General features: G+C 47.0%; 1 protein-coding gene across 2 annotated transcripts in view; it reads left to right on the top strand.

Moving 5' to 3' along the window:
• The first annotated feature begins 13396 nt into the window (after window positions 1-13396).
• Window positions 13397-19376, top strand: part of TRABD (TraB domain containing) — a 34964-nt gene continuing 28984 nt past the window's right edge. The window contains exon 1 of one of the 2 annotated variants that reach the window (XM_040594741.1): window positions 13397-13513. The gene's annotated coding sequence lies outside the window, so the exon portion shown is untranslated. Of the gene's footprint in view, window positions 13518-19376 lie in introns of both variants that reach the window. The other variant, XM_040594742.1, reaches the window with a different exon arrangement.

Raw genomic sequence — 19376 nt, 5'->3', positions numbered from 1 at the left:
TTAGCACTTTACACCTTTTGGTAGCAGTGTTTTTTCCTTTTGAATCTTTGAACTGCTAACTATCCACATCTCAAAATTACCCACTGCCGTTTTGCCTTTCTTAACTTGCATGATCCTGTGTACTGTCTCATGATGGAGCGATTTTTTCAGAAGTTGATGCTATCAGAACTAGGTGTTGGATCGCAGACAGCTGAAACCCATGGGAGAAGGGCTAGACTAGCTACCGGCCAGTGCTAATGAGGGGGTACTGCCCCTCTCACAGGACAAACCTGCGAATGTTCTCTCTGGATACTGTCTTAGCTACACTCATAAAAAACACAAAAAAAAAGCCACCGCTAAGTGGTGTTTTCTCTTAGCCTTGCCCTTCCTTACAGTGAAAGCAGCTAGGCAAAATAGCTTTAGAACAGGCTTGTACAGCTATCCTGGGATGTATTACGCCAGGTGGGAGAGGTCAAAATATAGGGCAGATGGGCAGATCTGTTGTCACCCAGGTTCCTCTAGCACGTGTCAGAGATGAAGGATGGTGCTAAAGGTACAGAAATCTAAAAGTATTTCTGTAAAGATGTTTTATGATCCAACAGTGCTGTTGTGAAGTATTTGGTGCATAGTAACTATTGGTTTCACTGGCAGTTAAGTGCTGAACTTCCTCTAAAAGTCATGTTAAGCATTCAGTGTTAGAAGATGCCAGATGTTATCAGTATTTGTGCTTTTTTTTAACCAGGGTGAAACAGGGATACAGGGCCAAATTCTGCCCATTCTCATAAGCTGTGCCACTGGAACTGTTTGGGTAAGTAAAGGAGATAGGACTGGGCTTCTTGAGTGTACATGAAGCCATAAACAATGAAACAGCTTCAGTGTCCGAAAAATAATCTTACTAGAATAGCTTGATTTTTTCAGACATTGGCAGAATCATACAATTTGTTTACATCTTAGTAAGAAAACTGTTACAGAATTTCATGAAATGATACTAGTGAATAAATGTTCATGATACTGCAATGTAATATATGGACTGACAATTTGATGAAAGAGAAGTGACATTCCTTTACATGTCATTTTGGAAAGCAAAGTGTCACGGAATGATTGTAAGAAGTGAGGATTCAGAACTGCCTAACCCACTAGTGAGAGCAGCAATACCAATTATCAAAAAGTGGTTACAAACCTGGGCGGCAAATGCAATGAAACTGACCTTGGAAAATGCAAACTAATACATCTTAGAGAAAACTGGTACTTAGCGGCAGGAAAAATCCCGCCAAACAGTGCATCTGAAGGATACGTGGGTGATAGCAAACAGCTAATTAGGCAGCCTTTTGCAATACTATTTGGCAAGGAAAAGCAGTCTGCCTGAAGTATAAATTTTCCTCTTTCCTTACTGTTTTGGTTCGGGCATGCCGTAAGTATTATATTTATTCCCTGGCAGAGGTGCGATGATTTTAATACAGTTTTCCATCTCCTCTTTCTGTGATTTTTTTTTTTTTTTTTTGCCTAAGTTTACACTTGCAGTTCTCAAGGAACTACTTCCAATCAGTCCGTAACAGAGAGGAAAACAATGAAGGGATTTTTCATGGCTTCTCAAGGAAATGGTGTCCTTTTGTGGTCCCCAGTTCATGGCTGTTTAAGATAGCTCTGGCTACAAGAACAAGTGGCAGCACCGGCACAGAAAGCAAGATCAGGTAGTTAGGAGCGTTACCATAAAAATATGGGTAGCAAGAGAGGCTTCAGAAAAAGCAGTATTAGTTTAGTGTTCACAAGTGTGCTTTCCTTAGACACCTGAATGAGATTTTCATGTCCTGACTCACAGAGAGGTACTATAGCTGCCAAAGCACCTGCATTTATTTACCTTGAGGAAAAACAGAACTCCTGTGATGTCACCATAGTGTCCTGCTGATGCTGTACTAGTGTACCGCTATACAATGTACCTGATGATGTAACTTACTATTATTGGTACTTTCTTGTCTGGTGATATGCCTAAGAGTTCCTCCCATGGACAAGAAGCCTACGGGGTGAGATCCTTGTAAATACCAAACAAAAAGTTTTCTTATGTTCAAGTATGATTTTGTGATGCTTTGTCATGTTGAGTGATCTCTTACACCATAAATTCAAGCCCATTGAAATTCAATACAACTGTTAATAGGAAAAGCAGTTATTCAGTGCGAGGGAAGTTAGCAAAATCCTATTCAAATTCTTTTTATGGGAAATGGAATGGTATCTTTATTCTAAATTGAATCAAATGGAACAGAAGCCATAGTTTTACACTCTGCTGGTGCTATGCAGCACGGATGTGGTGCAAGTCCAGGCTGGATTAGAAAAAAGATGGACTTGGAGAAAAGGAAAATTTTGCCTTAATCTCCTCATTAACTCTGGGAAGGGAACGTGTTAATGTTTCATAACACAACTCACTTCCAGCTGCAAATCCCTTCAGGGAAAAATCAATAGATTATGAAATACCACCTGCTCTTGGCCCCTTCACAAACACTTGATCCAAGAGGAAATCTTGGATAAACTGCTTATGCTCTATCAGCAAGACCGAGGGATGCAGCCTGAGCAGACCAAAGTGGCATTGGGGTTGGATTCCCACCAGCTTGCATAGCTGAGCAGGAGACATCCTTGCCAGCAGCAGGTATGATCCTAAGGCAGAACTCAGCCTGCTCTTTCTTGGAATGTACTTCACCAACAGTAGTAGCACAAGTGCTATTTTTAGTCACACTGAGCTTATTGTAGGAACTCAGGGATACAATCTCTTCTAGATCAGCTACTTTACTATTAATATCTATGATCAGAGCTTTTGGGGGTTAATGATTTACTTCTAATGTGTTTTTTAACCTTAAAATAAAACACAAAATTTAATTTTAGCTGTAGCTTCCCCATAGCTACAGAGGATAATATAATCCATGCCTTGAGCAAGTCTCTCAAGGAAAATTCAATGCACTTTCCAGTTACCCCACAGAAAATTATGTGCTGAATATCAGATATGTTTCAACACTAGTATATCCAAATAGCATGCAGGCTACATAGGTGGGAAAGACTTCCAAAATACCAGGTCAGAGGAATTAAATAAGAAGTAGGTATTTAGGCTTTTCATTTCAGGGAGCAATGGAAAGACAACACAAGGCTAAACATTGCCAAAATTTATGCTTGATCTTAAAAATAATTGAATATATTACTACTAATTCTCAATTTCCACTTGTGGTATTAGGAGTGGGTATTGTTTCACATATTGGGAAAAAATTGACAGCAGTTAAGTGTACTTAGCAAGTTATCATTCATATAATGCCACATTTATCAATACAGATTTCCAAGACCTGCGGTAGCAAAAATCTATTCCACTTTTCATTTGGTTGGTATAATTTTGTATCACCTTTGCTGGTTTTGAAAGTTAAAGACCTTGCTCCTTTAAAACCCCTTTTTGTTTCCTAACTTACCATAAACAAATGCCATTATACTAATTGTGCACTAGCCAATGCAAAACAAAATAAATTAGGGTAAATTGGGAGTAACGTAGCAGAGCACAACGACCTTTCTGTAATTTTATCACAATACTGGAGGCTTCCAGTTCACAAATGCTGATGCAGGGTAGTGGTGTAATGGAGAAGACTATTCCTCTGTGGATGCACATGATGGACCGCAATACACCATGTAATATTATTTTGGTATGTTAATCAATGGACGGTAAACTTTTTTTGTGAATGCCCCATCCCTGGAAGTGTTCAAGGCCAGGTTGGATGGAGCTTTGAGCAACGTGGTCTAGTGGAAGGTGTCCCTGCCCATGGCAGGGAGGTTGGAATTAGATGATCTTTTAAGATCCCTCCCAACCTAAACCATTCTATTAATTTATGATTTTTAGTAATATTGTAAGTGTAGTTTTATAGAACGAGCATCTGTCATTGCTGATTGTATTAAAATTATAATGTATACAACCTGATATATAGAGGTCATTAATATATTGCCTTTAATGTATACGTATTTATAAATATCTACCAGTAGTCCCTTGCTTCCTACTAGTGCTTGGCACATGGTTAGTGGGGAGAAGGAATATTTGGTTACAAGTGAGCTTTGTGCTTACTGGGTCCCCGGCTCAGGAATTGGGAAATCTCATTAATAATGGCCACACCTGAAGCATCTAGCAGAAAATTGAGGTCCAGTAAAAAGGTAGGTATTCCACATGCACCAGCTGATTAATATCTGCTCGTGTATCTTCTTTATCTCTGCCACTTTTCCAGATTTTGACAGATAATGCCATCACAGGTAGAGGACAAGGTGACCACACACTGTCTGGACTGGTTAGAGAACACCATGGGGCACAGACTGTTATCCTGGGGTCACTGAAACCTGTGTCCTTGCTGAGGTGAATGGTCAGGGCATTTCTATAACACAACAACATTACAGCACCAGAGGATTTTCCAAGCCTTGGGGTCTGGATCCATGGTTCTACAGCTTCCCTGAATTACTCACATAGCGTGTGCTGTCCTCAAGCAAGCATCACTCTTGCCTGCTGTAAAGGTCATGAAAGACTTACTTAAAGGAAACAGTCTGCATGCCAACAACACACCACACTGATATCGTGGCCTTAATCAGGGCAATAATCTGTCAGCCTGCCTGCCTTCTCTGATACTCTCAGATATGAAGACTCTTGTTCAGTTCTCCTGTGATGGTAAAATCTTAAACACTCTTACTATGATTGTCTTTGAAAAATTCCTGTTGCACTATTCATTAAATTATATAGCTTGCCTGTATGCTATAAAGCATTAATCAGCATGACATTGAACATGAGAATTACAGGCAGTTTTCCTGGAGTTTCATATAGGAAGGCCTGTGGAATACTTCGTTTCTTTTCTTTTTTTTTTTTTTTTTTTTGAGACAATTGTCATGTACTTTTAAAGTTACTGGTCTTCACGGGTTCATGAGGAGAAAGTCCTGCTTAACCAAACTGATTTCCTTTTACGACAAAGTCACCCATCTAGTTGACCAAGGGAAGCCAGCAGATGTAGGGTTTTTTTGTCTCTCACAGTATCCTTCTTAGACAAAATGTCCAGCACACAGCTAGACAAGTCCATAAGGTGTTGGGTGAACAACTGGCTGCTGGGTAGGTCTTAAAAGGTTACAGTAAATGGGGTTACATCAGGCTGGTGGCCAGTTACCAGTGAGGTTCCCCACGTCTCAGTTTCAGGGCCAGTGCTTTCATGTTTCTATGAATGATCTGGATGCAGGAATTTAATGTCTCCTGCTGATAGCAAGGTTAACTACACTAGAAAAGGAGACCAAGCTCAATATTAGAATACTTAGAAGACACGGTTCTTAACTCTGGTGTGCCATCTGTGAACATTGCTTTAAAACAATTCCTTTTGTATGACGCCCAAGTCATATGTATCATATATGTTTACACTGTTGTATACTGTTGTAGTTTTGTATTGTTTTCCCAAGAGCAGCAGCAAATTTAGGCAGTAACCTGGCTGGGGACTATTTACTTTTTCAGATGGAGGAATTTTGTTCCGGGGCACAGGTAACCCTTAAGCAAGTGGTTTAGGAAATTATTGCTGTTAGTTCCTAGATTCTCATCAGAGATGGAGGGACAGATTACAAGAGTGCTTCTAGGCCATGTCATGCCAGGTAGGACGGATTTGCATAAACCCTCATTAAGTTCATTAGAGGCACTAAACTGATTGAAGGGTGGTAACTCTTTGAACCACACTACCGGGACCACAAGCCCTAGTGCAGGTGGATGCAAGCTGTCTGTTGTGATCATATGATAGTTTTCACCTCTCTTTTTCCATAACCAAGTCCTTTCCAAACTTGTTGCCTTTGTTTCCCTAGCAAGTTCACCACCTTCTCAGAAAACATTTAGCTTAAGGTGAAATTGCTGTGTCCAGATCATAAGCATGTCCAAGACTTCCCTGTGCCACACCTTCAGCTCAAGTCCAACAAAGCAAACAAAGAGCATTTCTCTTTCTTGATGATGTCTCCTTCTTTCTCTTCACTCTTATCCTTAGGTGTAAGGCCCAGGATTTTCTGCAGAAATTTGAATTGGTTTTATTTCTTGGAGTTTGTACTTCCTCATTTCAAGGTCTATTAGAGGACACAGACACAGAAACTGACATTTGACGTTTTGGCTCAAATCCATGGAAAGTCATCAAATACTCTGATATGCAATTGGTATAACTTTGGATTTATGTTCTGATTCTGCATTATACAACTATTCCCTACTACTGAAACACGTTCACAAACACAAAGTAACATTAAGGCAGCCTAATGATTTTATTAGTCAATTTTTTTCAGGAGAAAGGCATTATGAAAGGAAAAGTGTTTAACTTCTGAAAGGTCCCATCTAATCTACGAAGGCAAAAGCATCTGGGATTTGTGGATCAGAGTATTTCTAGACATTAGTAATAAAGGGATTGAAATCACATGTCAGGCTTGACTTTTTTTAATCAACTGACAGAACTGAAGGAAATATAATATTAATGGTCTCCAGCCTTGGCGCACTCACAGCAAGCTCCTGGAGTGAGGTCCTGGAGCCACTGAAGTGTGGCTACACAACTTTGCCAGGGACTTCAGCTGGCCAAGCCTTGTCCTTAAACGAATGCATGTACACATGAAGAGTCTCAGAGCTTAGGCAAATAGGCGAGCTGATGAGCAGGCAAGATTATTACAGCACTTTCACTGATTCCCCATATGGACATTGTATGGGGGGAAGCCACTGCACCACCTACTCCAAGTTAACTTACTGTTTACTTTGAATGATCTGCTGGGGAGTCAGTGGAGAGCATGCAGCACTCCACTTGTTCAACCCCCAACTCACTTTGTTGCAGGACAAGCTGCCAGTCATTATGTATGCCCCAAGGCTGGTGAGAAGGAAGGAATTTAACAGAAAAGTCCTGTTGCTAAACCAGGGGTTTCAGTGCAACTTTAAACCAAGGTTCTGGACTCATCCTTTTGTCTGCATTTCACTTTGACATCAGTAGTGATTTTCAGTGCTTCGTAGCCCAGCCTTTATCTTCAACTTGTTTCTTTATTTATTCACAGGGTTTACATTCAAAGTCTCCCATCATGCCATGCAGCTTTCAAATCTGAAGCAGACTAGTGTGCGTTAAGAATTGCAAACCAGCTTTAACCCAGACTTTTCTGCTCTGTAGCTCTAATCCAACCTGATATTAGTTGAAGACAGCACTGTGTGATCTAATTGTTCCTGTATACTAGACTGTATATCACAGTTCCATTCTCTCTCCTTGTCTTCCAAAGCCTATAGGCATTAGGCTCTGCTGCAGGACTTCTGGTTTCCTCTGGCGAATAGAAAGATTAACTTGTGCAATCCTAGGCTCCCTCACAGGGGCACATCTCTGATGTGCCTTCTTTTTCCAGCCTTTCCTGTAGAGAAGCACAAGCTCTGATTTGCCTCCTGGGTGATCCGTCTCCCTGAATGACGAAAGCCCAGAATGTGCCTCTCACATCCATCTGGCCGTCACAGCAGCACTGCATTGCCCGCTGCACATGCCTGCCACACAAACAAACCCAAAACCAGCCCTGAGCTGACACAGCTTCTGCTACCCAAGCAGTGTTACTCACAGCTACTTCGAGTGCCTCTACATTGCACAGCATTGTGCTGTGCAGGTCAGCTGCAAATTTAATGGAAAGAGGGAAAGGAAGAGGATGGATGGATGCAGAGCAAGAACCAGCGTGTTGTAGCCCTGCCACTCCCTCTGCCACCATCACCATCTTCCCACGTGCACACTGCCAGCTGCACGCGTGCCTGCACCCACACCGATGTCTCCAGCACAGCAGCTGGAGCTGGACCTGGGGTTCCAAAATCTCGCTCACAGCCATCAGCTTTCCACAGTTTCCCTTTGCAGCAACCACTCGTGATGGGCTGCCCCCAAGCGTCATGCAGATTTTAAGGATAAATTATAAAGTCCAGAGGCTGAGTTAGTCCAGTGTGCGGTTTGGTTATTCCAATGTGCCAGGTCAGCTTTGTTGGAGCCAGTTCTAGCCACCGTACAGCAGCTCAGCCATCGAAGCAGCGCTAAAGGAACAACTCTGAGACCTTCCAGCGCTGCTGCGGGTCGTAGCCTTCAGGAGCAGATACGGGGATGCCCCACCGGGCATCGGGTCTGGCTGGCAATCTCCATACGGCAGGCTGCGGCCACTGCCCTGCCCCGGCCATCTCTGCATGAGCAACCAGAAGGCTGTTACCGCTTCTGCTCACAGCAGAACTGCGCTTCAGTTTCCCTCTCAGCACATTGCATGCAGCTTAGATGATGCTGTTTTGAAGTAACACAAATATACTCCATGCTCTCGACCTTAGCGAAATGAAGCATATTAGAGCTGGCCTGCGGGTGCTTTTTTCTGAATGATACAAACAACGCAGTGAGACTGACATGACATAAATCTGTCTCGCTCCCAGGGAAGCTGGTCAAATAAATCCTGTGGAGCTCCTAGTCGTTCTACCCGTCTTCTTTTTTCCCTACTCACAGCCTGAAATGGATGGCCTCTCCGAAAATCACATTAGACAAGAAAAATGAAGGGGGGGTGGGGGGGGGTCCCCCGCTGCTCCGCGCGGAACCGCCGAGGGGCGCTGACGGCGGGAGGCCGCCAGAGGGCGCCGCAGCTCCGCGGCAGCAGCCCCTCGGCTGGCGGGCCGGCGGCCGGGCGCTCGCCCTGGCAGGCTCCCGGGGCTCGCAGGGCCGGGCAGCAGCGCCGGTGTCTCACTGCCTCCGGCGCGGGCGGCCCCAGCCCGGTGGCGGCCGCAGCTAGCTGTCCTGGCCCGCAGGACGCTCCCTCCAGAAGCCTCCGGCTCTGTCAGGCGCGGACGGGCAGAACGGCGGCTGGCAGGGCAAGTCTTTGGTCACCACAAGTGACAGGAGGGGGATGGAGGAACGGAATCACTTTCATAATCAAATAAGCATTTTTAAGATCTTGCCCTTTATATTTCAGAGAGAAATCTCAGAAACGAGCCGGGTAACAAACATGGCGCATGCCTCCTGAGGTCAGGATTAGCCGGCAGCCGCGACGCGGGGACCGCAGAAGGCCACCAGGTGTTGCAGCACTATCAAAACTGGTTGCAACAAGGCCTCTACCACCCCATACCAGGCTGACTTCAATAAACAGTTCCCGTGCCTTGCCCTGGCACGGCCACCAATCCCCCACAAGGTTTCAAAGGTTCATCTACTGTTCATGGTGTATCTTCATATTCTTCAGGCCAGTCCACCCTGCTTCTTGCTTCTCCTGCATCCTTCTCCTTGCTTCTCCTCCATCCAGAACACACTCCCTCTTCTGCATCTCCCAGGTCTCTCTTCATCAGCTGCCCCTCTTCCATACCCCTTAGAGCCATTTAACCACTTAGCAGGAGCCAGCCACAGCTGCTCCTTAACCACATCAGCCAGCCCACCGCCCCTGAAGCCAGCCCACAGCTGTATGTTACCAATGTTAATTAACCCAGCTTCATTCCTCTACAATTCCTCTACAGCCAGGCTCGTTTCCTGGCCTGTTTTCCCTGCTGCCCAGCCCACCTGTCCCGCCCGTACCCCTGCGGGCACCTGTGAGCTCCTGCAACGCAGACGGCAGTGGTCACACCGGGTGGGCAGTGGTCACGCCACCGCCACCCTGCTCATGTGCTTGAACCGAGGGGTGGCCAGGATCCTGCTGAACTGGGGAGAGCCTTGGCAGAGATGGGTTCCAGTGCATTTTCCGGGCTGTACAGCCTGGTACCCGACTCCATGGCCCAGAGCTGGGACTCAGAGAGAAAATTGTCAAACTCGCTAGTCTAGAGAAGGCAAAAGGAGACATGAAAATGTTTAAACAGGTGAAGGCTGCTACAAAGACATTGGGGAAAAAGCTGCCCTCCAGACCCACAGTAAGCAGGGCACAAACTACTGCGCTTGGCTGCAAGCAGTTTAGGTTGGATGCTTGAACAGCCTTCCTAACGCTCAAGGTTTTTTGTCATAAGGTGGTTTTGCGTGGTAATGGTGAATCATTTGTTATTGCAAATTTTTAAGAACCTGTTGTGACAGGGACAGACATCTGCCCATCCAGGAAGCAGCCTGGTGACTTCCCCAGCAATCTGTTCAGGGGCCAACTCAAACGTCACACCAGGTCTCTATTCAAACCAGAGATCACTGAAGACAATTGAGCAACTCTAGCTAATGTCACCATCACTTCTGTCAGTTCCTAAGAAACCTTATGTAAAAATAACTTGTCAAGAAAGAGAGAGGATGGGATGGAAGGATGACGGAGGGATCGAGGGCAGGATAGAGGGCTGGCAGAAGTGCACTTAACTCCCCTCCTTGCCCCTGCCCCACCTGGAAACACCTACACCTAAGAAGAGTGTCATGTGCATAAGGAAAATTCTGACTCTACACAATAAAACTACCTCATCTATACTGTGCTGTGGCTGGTAACTATTCAGTGAGGCTCAGTTTCAGGTTGTTGTTTTTTTTTAAAAAAAAGCATTTTAAATAGAGTTGAAATGCTGAAGGAATCTGTGAACCACCTGCCAAGCCCTCTCTTCACTACTGGCATCTACCGTTGACCTGAAAACAATCCCACGTCAGTGGTGACATTTAAAGAAGAAAATACACAAAGTATTAAAGAAAAATGTTAAGAACTGGATTTATGTTACACTAGACCACTTAGCAGACACCAGTGACCCATCTTGCAATTGCTAATTAATAGGGCACTCAATTACCACAACCCTCTCCAAACACTGGAACACAATTTGCAGTTACACGCACTCCTGCAGTGAACCACAGCTGTCAGTAGGATCACTGGCACAGTCCTGGCAAGAGAGCACCTCTAGTGATACCAGCATATCTGCCCCCAGCAGAGCCCTGCGCCCCTGGGATCACCGGACACGGAAATGCCACGGTCTTTGCAGTTTGATAAATTTCCTCCCATTTCAGTGCTTTCTCTCCGCTTTCAGAAGCATTGTGCACCACAGACCAGGCTGAAACAGTGCAGGCAGAACCTGCAGCCACACTGTTTCATGTCAGTAGAGTACCTGCATCTTACTTTGGTCCTTGTATGTTCAATCACTGCAGCTCTCGCTAAGCCAGCAAAGGAAACACTGCCTGAAGGTAACCATACACGAAAGCATCAACACTATTGACATAATCAGGGTGCAGCATCATGAGCTAAAGGAAAAACAGGCTAGCAAGATTCACAGTATTCCCATAAGCAGAGCAGTGGGCTTGCCAATCTGATCAGGTCAGGTGAGCTTTCCTGCAAGCTAAGGCAGTGCTTCCCAGTTCTAACCCAAAACTATTGCACCGTTGCAGCTGCAGCAGCGGGAAGCTTGGGGCCACGTCTGTAGTCTATCAAGGAGCTTACAAAGTCTGCACAAAGCACCAGCACTGGTGTAGCAGGAGATGCTGCAGCTCAAAAAATTCTGGACTGTCACTCAGGATCTACAGCTTGAACCCAGTGCATTACACTGCACGTAACAGGTGCTTGAGTGTGAGCCTGGCACATGCTGGTAGTCGAGCAAATCTGAGTAAGAGAAGATAAAATGTATGAGACTGGCTGTGTAAGGAACACTACTGTGGCTTAAGATTCAGGTTGCTGAGCAGTGGGACCTTTGTCACATGCTGCTTAGCCAATGCTACGCAGTGTTACATTTGCTACCTGCCACGCTACAGCCCCATGGTGGATCCAGTGCCATGGAAAGCTCGTGGCTGGGCAAGGCCAATCCCTAGAAGAGGTGGGATTAGAAACAGACTCAGAAGCAAGCAGGTGTGGTCAACAAGGAGCGGCTGCATCTGGAAACAGCAGTACTCAGAAGGGGGATGTCCTTGGATGCCAAGAAAACCATATGGTGCAATCCCCAAAAGCAGCAATCAATTTGCTCTTGCCCACTACAGTGTCCCATCTCTCTCAGTGACCTTCACCCACCAGCTGTGGGGAAAAAAAGAGGGGGGGGGGAAAGGTATTTGAAATCAGTGTACAGTACTAGATAAAAATGCCCAAAGTGGATTTTTCTTCTGTATCTGTCAGACCCTGGATGGTTTGGATTTTTTTTCCCAGAAGTGAAGGTCTGTATAGCTTATACCTTTACTTGGTTACATGTATTTTCAATGTTCACGTACGAAATGCCTGCTCTGTGCTTTTATAGAAAGTTGAAGCTATTATGGCATGAAACGGGAAGTGAGATTCCCAACTGTCTCAACATGCCTGTACTTGATTTCTACATACCACGTACTTCCAAAGTTCAGCCCAATCCTAAACTAATCCTGGCCATGGCATAAAATATTTAAGAGAAGATCAGAAAATGTACCCTTAAGTCAGTTCTAATGAAACTGTATTTATATAATAAATGTGCTCAGACTAAACAGATGTTTTAGCCTTACTATTGCTGAATCTATCGGAAACAGAACAGAGAAGCAGGAAAAGGGACAGAGAAGCAGGAAAAGGGACAGAGATGGTTTCAGAAAATAATCGGTAGCTATAATTGATTCTTGACACATTTTCTTGAAACAAAGTTTTCTTGACCAATAAAATACTTGTATGTGTCAGCTGAGTAATCTAAAGCATCATTGAATGCCGCTTCTGCTTGAGCAGTTTGTACGGATTTTTCAGGTTTCGTAGGTAAAACATTAACTATTCTCCAGTAGAAGAGGAAATGTTCACGGAAAGAGAGAAAGCAAATGCCGGAACAGCAGCGGTGAGCAGCAGGGCTGCACAGAGAGCAAGCACGTTCACAAGCAGGTTTGGAGATGGCGGAGCTTGATCTCCCTGCGTCTTCCATCTCCACTAGACCCACGACCCACACCCCGTGCAGTCCCAGGCCCGAGGGTGCTCTCCTGCCCCCGATGCCTCTACACACGCCCACCGCGCCTGCGGCGGCCACCACCCAAAGCAGCCGCCCGGGCCGCGCTTGGGATGTCGGTACCGAACCGTCCCCCCGGCGCCGAGCTCGCGCTCGGGTGCGAGAGGCTCCGCAGCGCGGCTACAGCTGCCCTGGCAGCCGCCGCCTCAAAGCGGCCGCAGTTCAGCTCCCCGCCCGAAGGCCGCCAGCTCCCCAGGGCGGCTGAAGGAACTCGGGCACCCGCTGCCGGCGCCGCCGCACGCTCCCCGCTCCGCCGAGCCTTTCCCCGCGCCGGGGATCCCGCAGAGACGCCAGTACCCCCGGGCGGCCCCTTCACCGGCACAGACCCAAGCGGCCTCTACGAGCCGGCACACAAACCGGGCCGCAGAGCCGCCGGCCCGGGACGCGGCGCGGCCAGGAGGCGGGCGAGCGCCCGCGGCTGCCGGGCCCCGCGGCCCGTGCGCCCGCCCGTGCCCCTGGGAGCTGTAGTCCGCTGCCGCCCGCCGCCGCCCGCCGCCCCTCGCCGTCGCGGGGCCCGGAAGCAGCGGCGGACTACAAGGCCCAGGCTGCCCAGCGGCGCCGGGCCCGCCTCCCTTTATGAATGACTAATGCAGCATGTTGTCCGGCTGGCGTGCCCCTGGCGCCGGAGCTCCGCGGCGCCGCTGACGCCTCCTCCCGCAGCGTCCCGGCCAGCGGCGGGACCCGCCGACCCCGCCGCCGAGCACGGCAAGTGAGCGAGGCGAGGGCGGGGGGCGGCCGCGGTGCCCCGCTTCCCGCCGGGCCGGGGGGCGGCGGCGGGGCCATGTTGGGGCCGAGCCCCGGGGCGGCCGTGTGTGAGGGGGAGCGGCGGCGGCGGCGGCGGAGGGGGGGGGGTTGGGGGTGTTGTCGCGTTTCTCCCCGAGCCCGGGGCCCCGCGGGAGGGGGAGGCAGCTGTGAGCGGCGGGGCTGCCTGCCCTCGCCGCCCGTCCCCTCACGTACGCCCGGCCCGGCCCTGCCCTTCCCGGTGGCCGGCGCGGAGGCGCCGTCGGGCAGCGCCCCGTGCGGGCGGGCAGGCGGGCCGCTCGCGCCGCTGGGAGCGGTCCCCGGGCCTCGCGCCCGCGGCGGGCGGGACCCCAGCGCTGCCGGCGGCGGGGGAAGGGCGGCCGGGGCCGGCTCGGTGCTGCCCCGCCGGTGACCCTGCGGGCTGAGGGGGCCCTCTCCGGGCGGGGGCGGCTTCCCGCCGGGCGGGACCGCCGCTCCTCAGCCGCGCAGCGGGGAGGCTCGTGTAAATCCCCGCTGAGGGGGAGGCAGGGAGACCGCTGCCCGCCCCCTCCCCACCGGAGCCCTCCGAGGAGGCCCGGGGCAAGCGGGCACGGAAGCGGGGGAAACGCTTTTTTTGGGGGCCGTGTTTAAGGTCGCGGACCCGTGCGTGGATTCCCCAGCGGCCGCACCTTTCCGCTCGCCTCGTTGTGGCCGTGTCCTGGTGCGGGGCTGCGCGGGGGTGGCAGCGCGCCGCCCGCCGTGTGCGCCCGCGGGGGCCTCCGTGGTGAGGGCGTGGGGTCGGTGGTGGGCTTGGTTGTGAGGGTGAGCTGGAGAGGAGAAAAGCGAAGACCTGCAGTTTTTGTCTTCTTTCTTTTTCTGGTCTCTCTGAACAGTTGTGACTTTTTCAGACTGTCCATATTAGGCATCACACGCAGTAAACTGAAATAAGGATTTTGAATTCACCTCTAAAAATAGTTCCCGTTAACCAAGCTCTCGAAAATAACTCGTGACCCAGGTGTAGCCTGAGCTTTCCTCTTGAGGAAGATACACGTACTGATGATCCTGTGCTCGGGTATCCATACAACAAAGGTGTTTATTTTTTGCTGGCTTTCAGAAGAAAGTGTTTTTGTTTGCTGAAACTTTGCAGAAAGTTGCAACAGCAACAGAGTGGTTGCTGCTGAGTTGTAAAAGCAAGGAGATGTGCTTTAGATGCAGCCTTGCATGTGTGGTGGTGTCAGTAGTAGTCCCAAAAAATACCAAAGGTGCCTGGAATGGCTTCACTTCTCCATTTTGTAGAGATGTGTATCAGCGCACCTACTGTTCAGCTCGTTAATGCACATATTCCTTCTTGGAAGGGTAACAGAGTAAAGCAAAAAAAAAAAAAATTAAAAATACCAACCCAAAACAAAAAGCCACAAAACCAAACAGATTTCAGGTGTTTTCCTGCTGTACTTTAGCAGGGAGTAGACCTTAGAGTAGGGGAAAAACACATGTATCTTTAATTATCCTAAGCTGTATGAGTTTATTAATTGAAAATACTGGGTTATGGCTGTGGTATTGGTTTGTGCCCTGCTGTTTGTGGCTTTCAGTAGACTTTCAAGTTTCAGTGGCTTGAGTTGCTGATTATAAATTTGTCAGCTGTCACAGTGTCTGGCACTCTTTGTTTTCTTAGCTGTAGACTCAGATATTCTTTAATTCAGTGTTAGGAGAGTTAGATTTATTTTTCAGTGCATTCTTTCTTCCATATGGTGAATATGATGCAACATTGCTGCTGCCAGCACCACAGCTGTGAATAAAACAGTGGTATTGGCATCTTATTTGTGGAAGAGTCATGTGATTTTTTTATTTTTTTTTTTTTAAATAGTACTTCCCTGAAAGCATCTTCTTATTCCTATTTGCTACTTGGGAAAAGTGAAGAAAGAGATTTGGGGTGGTCTTAGAAAATGAAAAAATGAGAGCAGGCCAGAGATAAGTGTGCTCCAGATTTAATGGGAGTGGTGTGTAGCTACAGCTGTCTGAAATAATATCGCAGCATGTGCTTTGCCAGCCAGTGCCAGTAGGTAGGAAGGATTCTGCAGCTCTCCTTGTCCTGTCAGGGACAGTCCATGCTGGTTAGCAGCACCAGTTGTCTGTCATAAGACGATTTAGTACAAGATCTCACCAATATGTTCTGTCAGTCATGGTTCTTGTTAGATGGGTTTTTGCAAATAGGTTTCCCATGTGAATAATTCTTGAGGTCACACCTTCGGTCATGAAGGTTTTTGTAAAGGGCCACTCAAATGTGAAATGCTAATCCTAAACACAGCTAATGCTGTGCTTCTGCATTTGAACTTTTAAACTCAGTAAGTGGGACTGAGTTTTGCCTGCCTGCGAAGTGACTCGGGGGCATATAACTTCAATAATAACTGCAGTTTATAGATTTGTATGAAAACATGCATGCGCTTGGTGACAAGCTGTCTTCCTTTCCACTTCTTTTTCTCCTTCTGTCTCCTTCCTTTCCCCCTCTCACGTCTAGTTGACATGCTGTGCAGTTTGATTGAAATCACTGAGGAATGCAGGGACTTAGCATGTCCACATACAAGAGTTTAAGTGTCCTGATGACACCACATATCAGGCTGCAGAAGAGACTACACTGGCGCTCCAGGAGTTCATATTTTCCAGTGGTTAAGCCCTGCGGGCTGTCTGCAAAACAACCTTGTCTGTACGGACAGTGCAAAGTCACGCACATGTGTAGAGAGGTGCGTCTGTGCAGGAAGGGTGTGCATGCTTGTGAGAGGGAGCAAGAGCACAGCAACATGAATGCTGATGAAGTTGAAAACTCTAGTTACCTGTTCGGTACATCTGGAGATCCTGATCTTACCTTGGTAGGATGTGTTATCCTATCAAGTGTTGTGCAACTGGGAGCCGTTTTTCAAAAGGACGGGTAAGGCAGCTAGTTACAGGGTAACCAGTGAAGAAGGCCTGTGTGTGAGGAACCAGGATCAGGAGTTGCTGAGGGCTTTTCTCATTTCTTTGGAGGGCAGCGGATAGCAATGGAAACAGAGATAATCTTTTGAGGGAAGATCTGGTTTTAACTACTGAGCTGCTCAGGTGCTTTACATGTTAGATGAGTGGTGCAGCAGCTGGATGGAGTTGCAGGCAGGTTGACTTTCCTGGTTAGTGTGAATGTGTCTGTAGACTGAACAGTTAGTGCTAAATAGGGTTCCTGTGTCTGCAGCCCTCCAGGCTGGAATCAGCTTGCTTTCCTGCAGCTTTGTCTCTCAGGTCTGTCTTGAAACCTGACCCTCTTTCTTCAGTTCCCTGCTACAGTAGAGCTGTGTGTCTTTGCTTGTGGCCAGCACATAGGCCCGTGTCATGTAACAAATGTTTTCAGCTTTTTGATCAGGTAATGATTTAGATCTTATAGGTAATGATCATCATAGGTAATGAAGTAGATCATCTTGCTCCCAGCTACTGTTTGGAGTCTAGGATGGAAGGGGCAGGCAGAAGAGCACTGATAAATAATGTGTTTGGCAGTTGGGCAAAATTATCTTGTCCTGCAAAGTCCCAATTCTATCATCGTAAGGACTGCATCTGAAAGTGTTCATAATGAGTGAAGGTGAGTGTTTGCCAGTACTCGACACCCAGCTTCTGCGTGTCTCAGCAGACAGCCATTGACATATGAAATAAACGTGGGGTTTAAGAAGAGTTCTGCCACAGTTTTGTGGACCACAGTCAGGTATCTTCCAAGCCACTAGTTAGTTGTCCATGACAAAACTTCTGTACGCATCTCATTTGCTGGCTGCTTGTAGGTTATGAACAGAGTGGAGAATGTGCTTCTGGTAGAACTCCATAGACGCTTTGCGTGCAGCAGCTATGCACTTTTACTGTTACTCTGCTTTGCAGAAGGGTTCCCCAGAATCAGAACTATGACTTGGTTCATAGTTTTGAATGGCCTGGAGGGAGATGTGTGGAGTGGATATCTCACCCCAATCTGCTGATTGCAGGAGAGTCTAATAAAATTATTTTGGTTCCTAATCACCACTAAATTCCCGTGACTCTTGTTAGAATAAAATAGGAAGATGACTTGGACAGGTGTGTAGGTTGTAAACCAGCATGAGTTTCTGAGTGGCTGGCCAGACTTGGGGCCCATGTCTCTTTGGTCTTTCTGCCCCGTGTTCTAAATTTAGCAACCACTTCACAGTCTCAAAACAGTAGGGATTTGACCAATTGTAAACCAGTAGGGATTTGACCTATCGTTTGTTTTCAGTTGTGCTCTGCATTAGCATCCTGATTCACCTGTACTTACTCATTTCATCTAGTAGCCCTAGTCAATGTAATAGCAATGATTTCTAAAAACACAAAACATGTATAAGAATACCCTTTTTTCTTTCACTGATAAACATATTTGCAGTGCATCAGTGTCCCAGGCCAGATATTCTAGTGTTCCAACACTTCCTTTCAAATAAAGTTAATTTAGTTGCCTGTGACTTTTAGCTTTCAAAGTATGCAAATGGATGTTGGCTCCAATGTGAAGGTACCTGTATTTAGGCTGCATATATCAGCACAGTTTGTATTGCAGGAACACCTCATTGATGCTCAGAGGGTAAAAATGTGTTTTGAAATTTATGAACTTCTGAGTCATGAGAAACCAGAGCCATGATCTACAACCATCTGTGATCACAGAACCAGTTACTCAGTTAAGTTTCAGAGGCGTGGGTTGTGTCAAAGAGATACATGCAATGCGTGCAGTAGGCCACCTTGGTGATGGTTTTGAAATACATTCCAATTTCTGAATTTTGCATTAATTGGCAGTCAGGTTTCAGCTGATGCATCCTTCTGAGTATGAACTGTCTATAAACAGAGAAGAGACACTATTTGGAGCTGATGATTGTTTGTGAATGTTTATAAGATTCCTGTGCATAAGTGTGGAAGAAGCCTGGTCAATGTTAAATACTCTGCTTCCATTGCAGAGGATGGTGCTGAGACATAAATGAATATCCGTTGGTTTGGTTTTGCCTTCTTAGTAGGTTAAACATTAGGCATGGAAGATACTTTAAGTATTCCAGATAGTGAGTAATGAGTGCAGTGGTCAGTGGGAGAAAAGATGTGTCTGTATTTTCTGAAGTATTGATGTGCCTCTTCTGCTTACATAAAATAAGTGGTCCTGTTAATTGGTAGCAGCATTCAAATGACATGAGCTTATGTAGCGCATAAGATGAATCTGAAGCGCACAGGCTGTACCAGCTAAACCAAATACCCATTGCTGGTGAAACTGCAGGTTTAGAGGATAAAAGGAACACAGCACACTTAGTGCATGTAGATGTAAGTAAACTTTTATTGCTGCATCTCCTGCTGGAGAGGATGGAGGCTGTGTTACAGCTAGGGATACTGGTATTAGAGAGCTGGGTCAGGAGGCTGTTGATGAAATAGTCACTTGCATGTGCCTTGGCTTACGCCCAAGTGCAGGTCAGTTCTGGCTCAGTCACAGCATTACCTTTGTGAGGTGTGCTGTATTCTCACTGAACACTCACTTGATTGTTTGACAGCTTGCTCTTGAATCAAATCTAGTCCTTAGCCTACCTCTTCTCTTTCCCAGAGTGACTCTAGGGTAACAAGGATGATGTGACTGAGGAAGTGCTGTCTTGGGGAGATACAGGGAGATCTTCTGAAGGGCCAGCGATTAAAAACAATAGGAAGATTCACATTGCAGAACTGAAATGCTTTGAAAGGTCCAGCAGCCTCCAAACTACTTTGTTTAGATACCAAACAACAGGTTCATACACCTTAGTTCCTTATTTGTAAAAAGGGAAGTACATACAATCCCATCTCGGAGGCTTAGTACTCCAAGTACTGAGAGATGATACCT

This window comes from Falco naumanni, chromosome 5 (assembly GCF_017639655.2).
Source record: "Falco naumanni isolate bFalNau1 chromosome 5, bFalNau1.pat, whole genome shotgun sequence".
NCBI classification, from domain to species: Eukaryota; Metazoa; Chordata; class Aves; order Falconiformes; family Falconidae; genus Falco; species Falco naumanni.
Note: the sequence above shows the minus strand (reverse complement) of the source record. Positions and strands in the feature narration are given on the sequence as shown.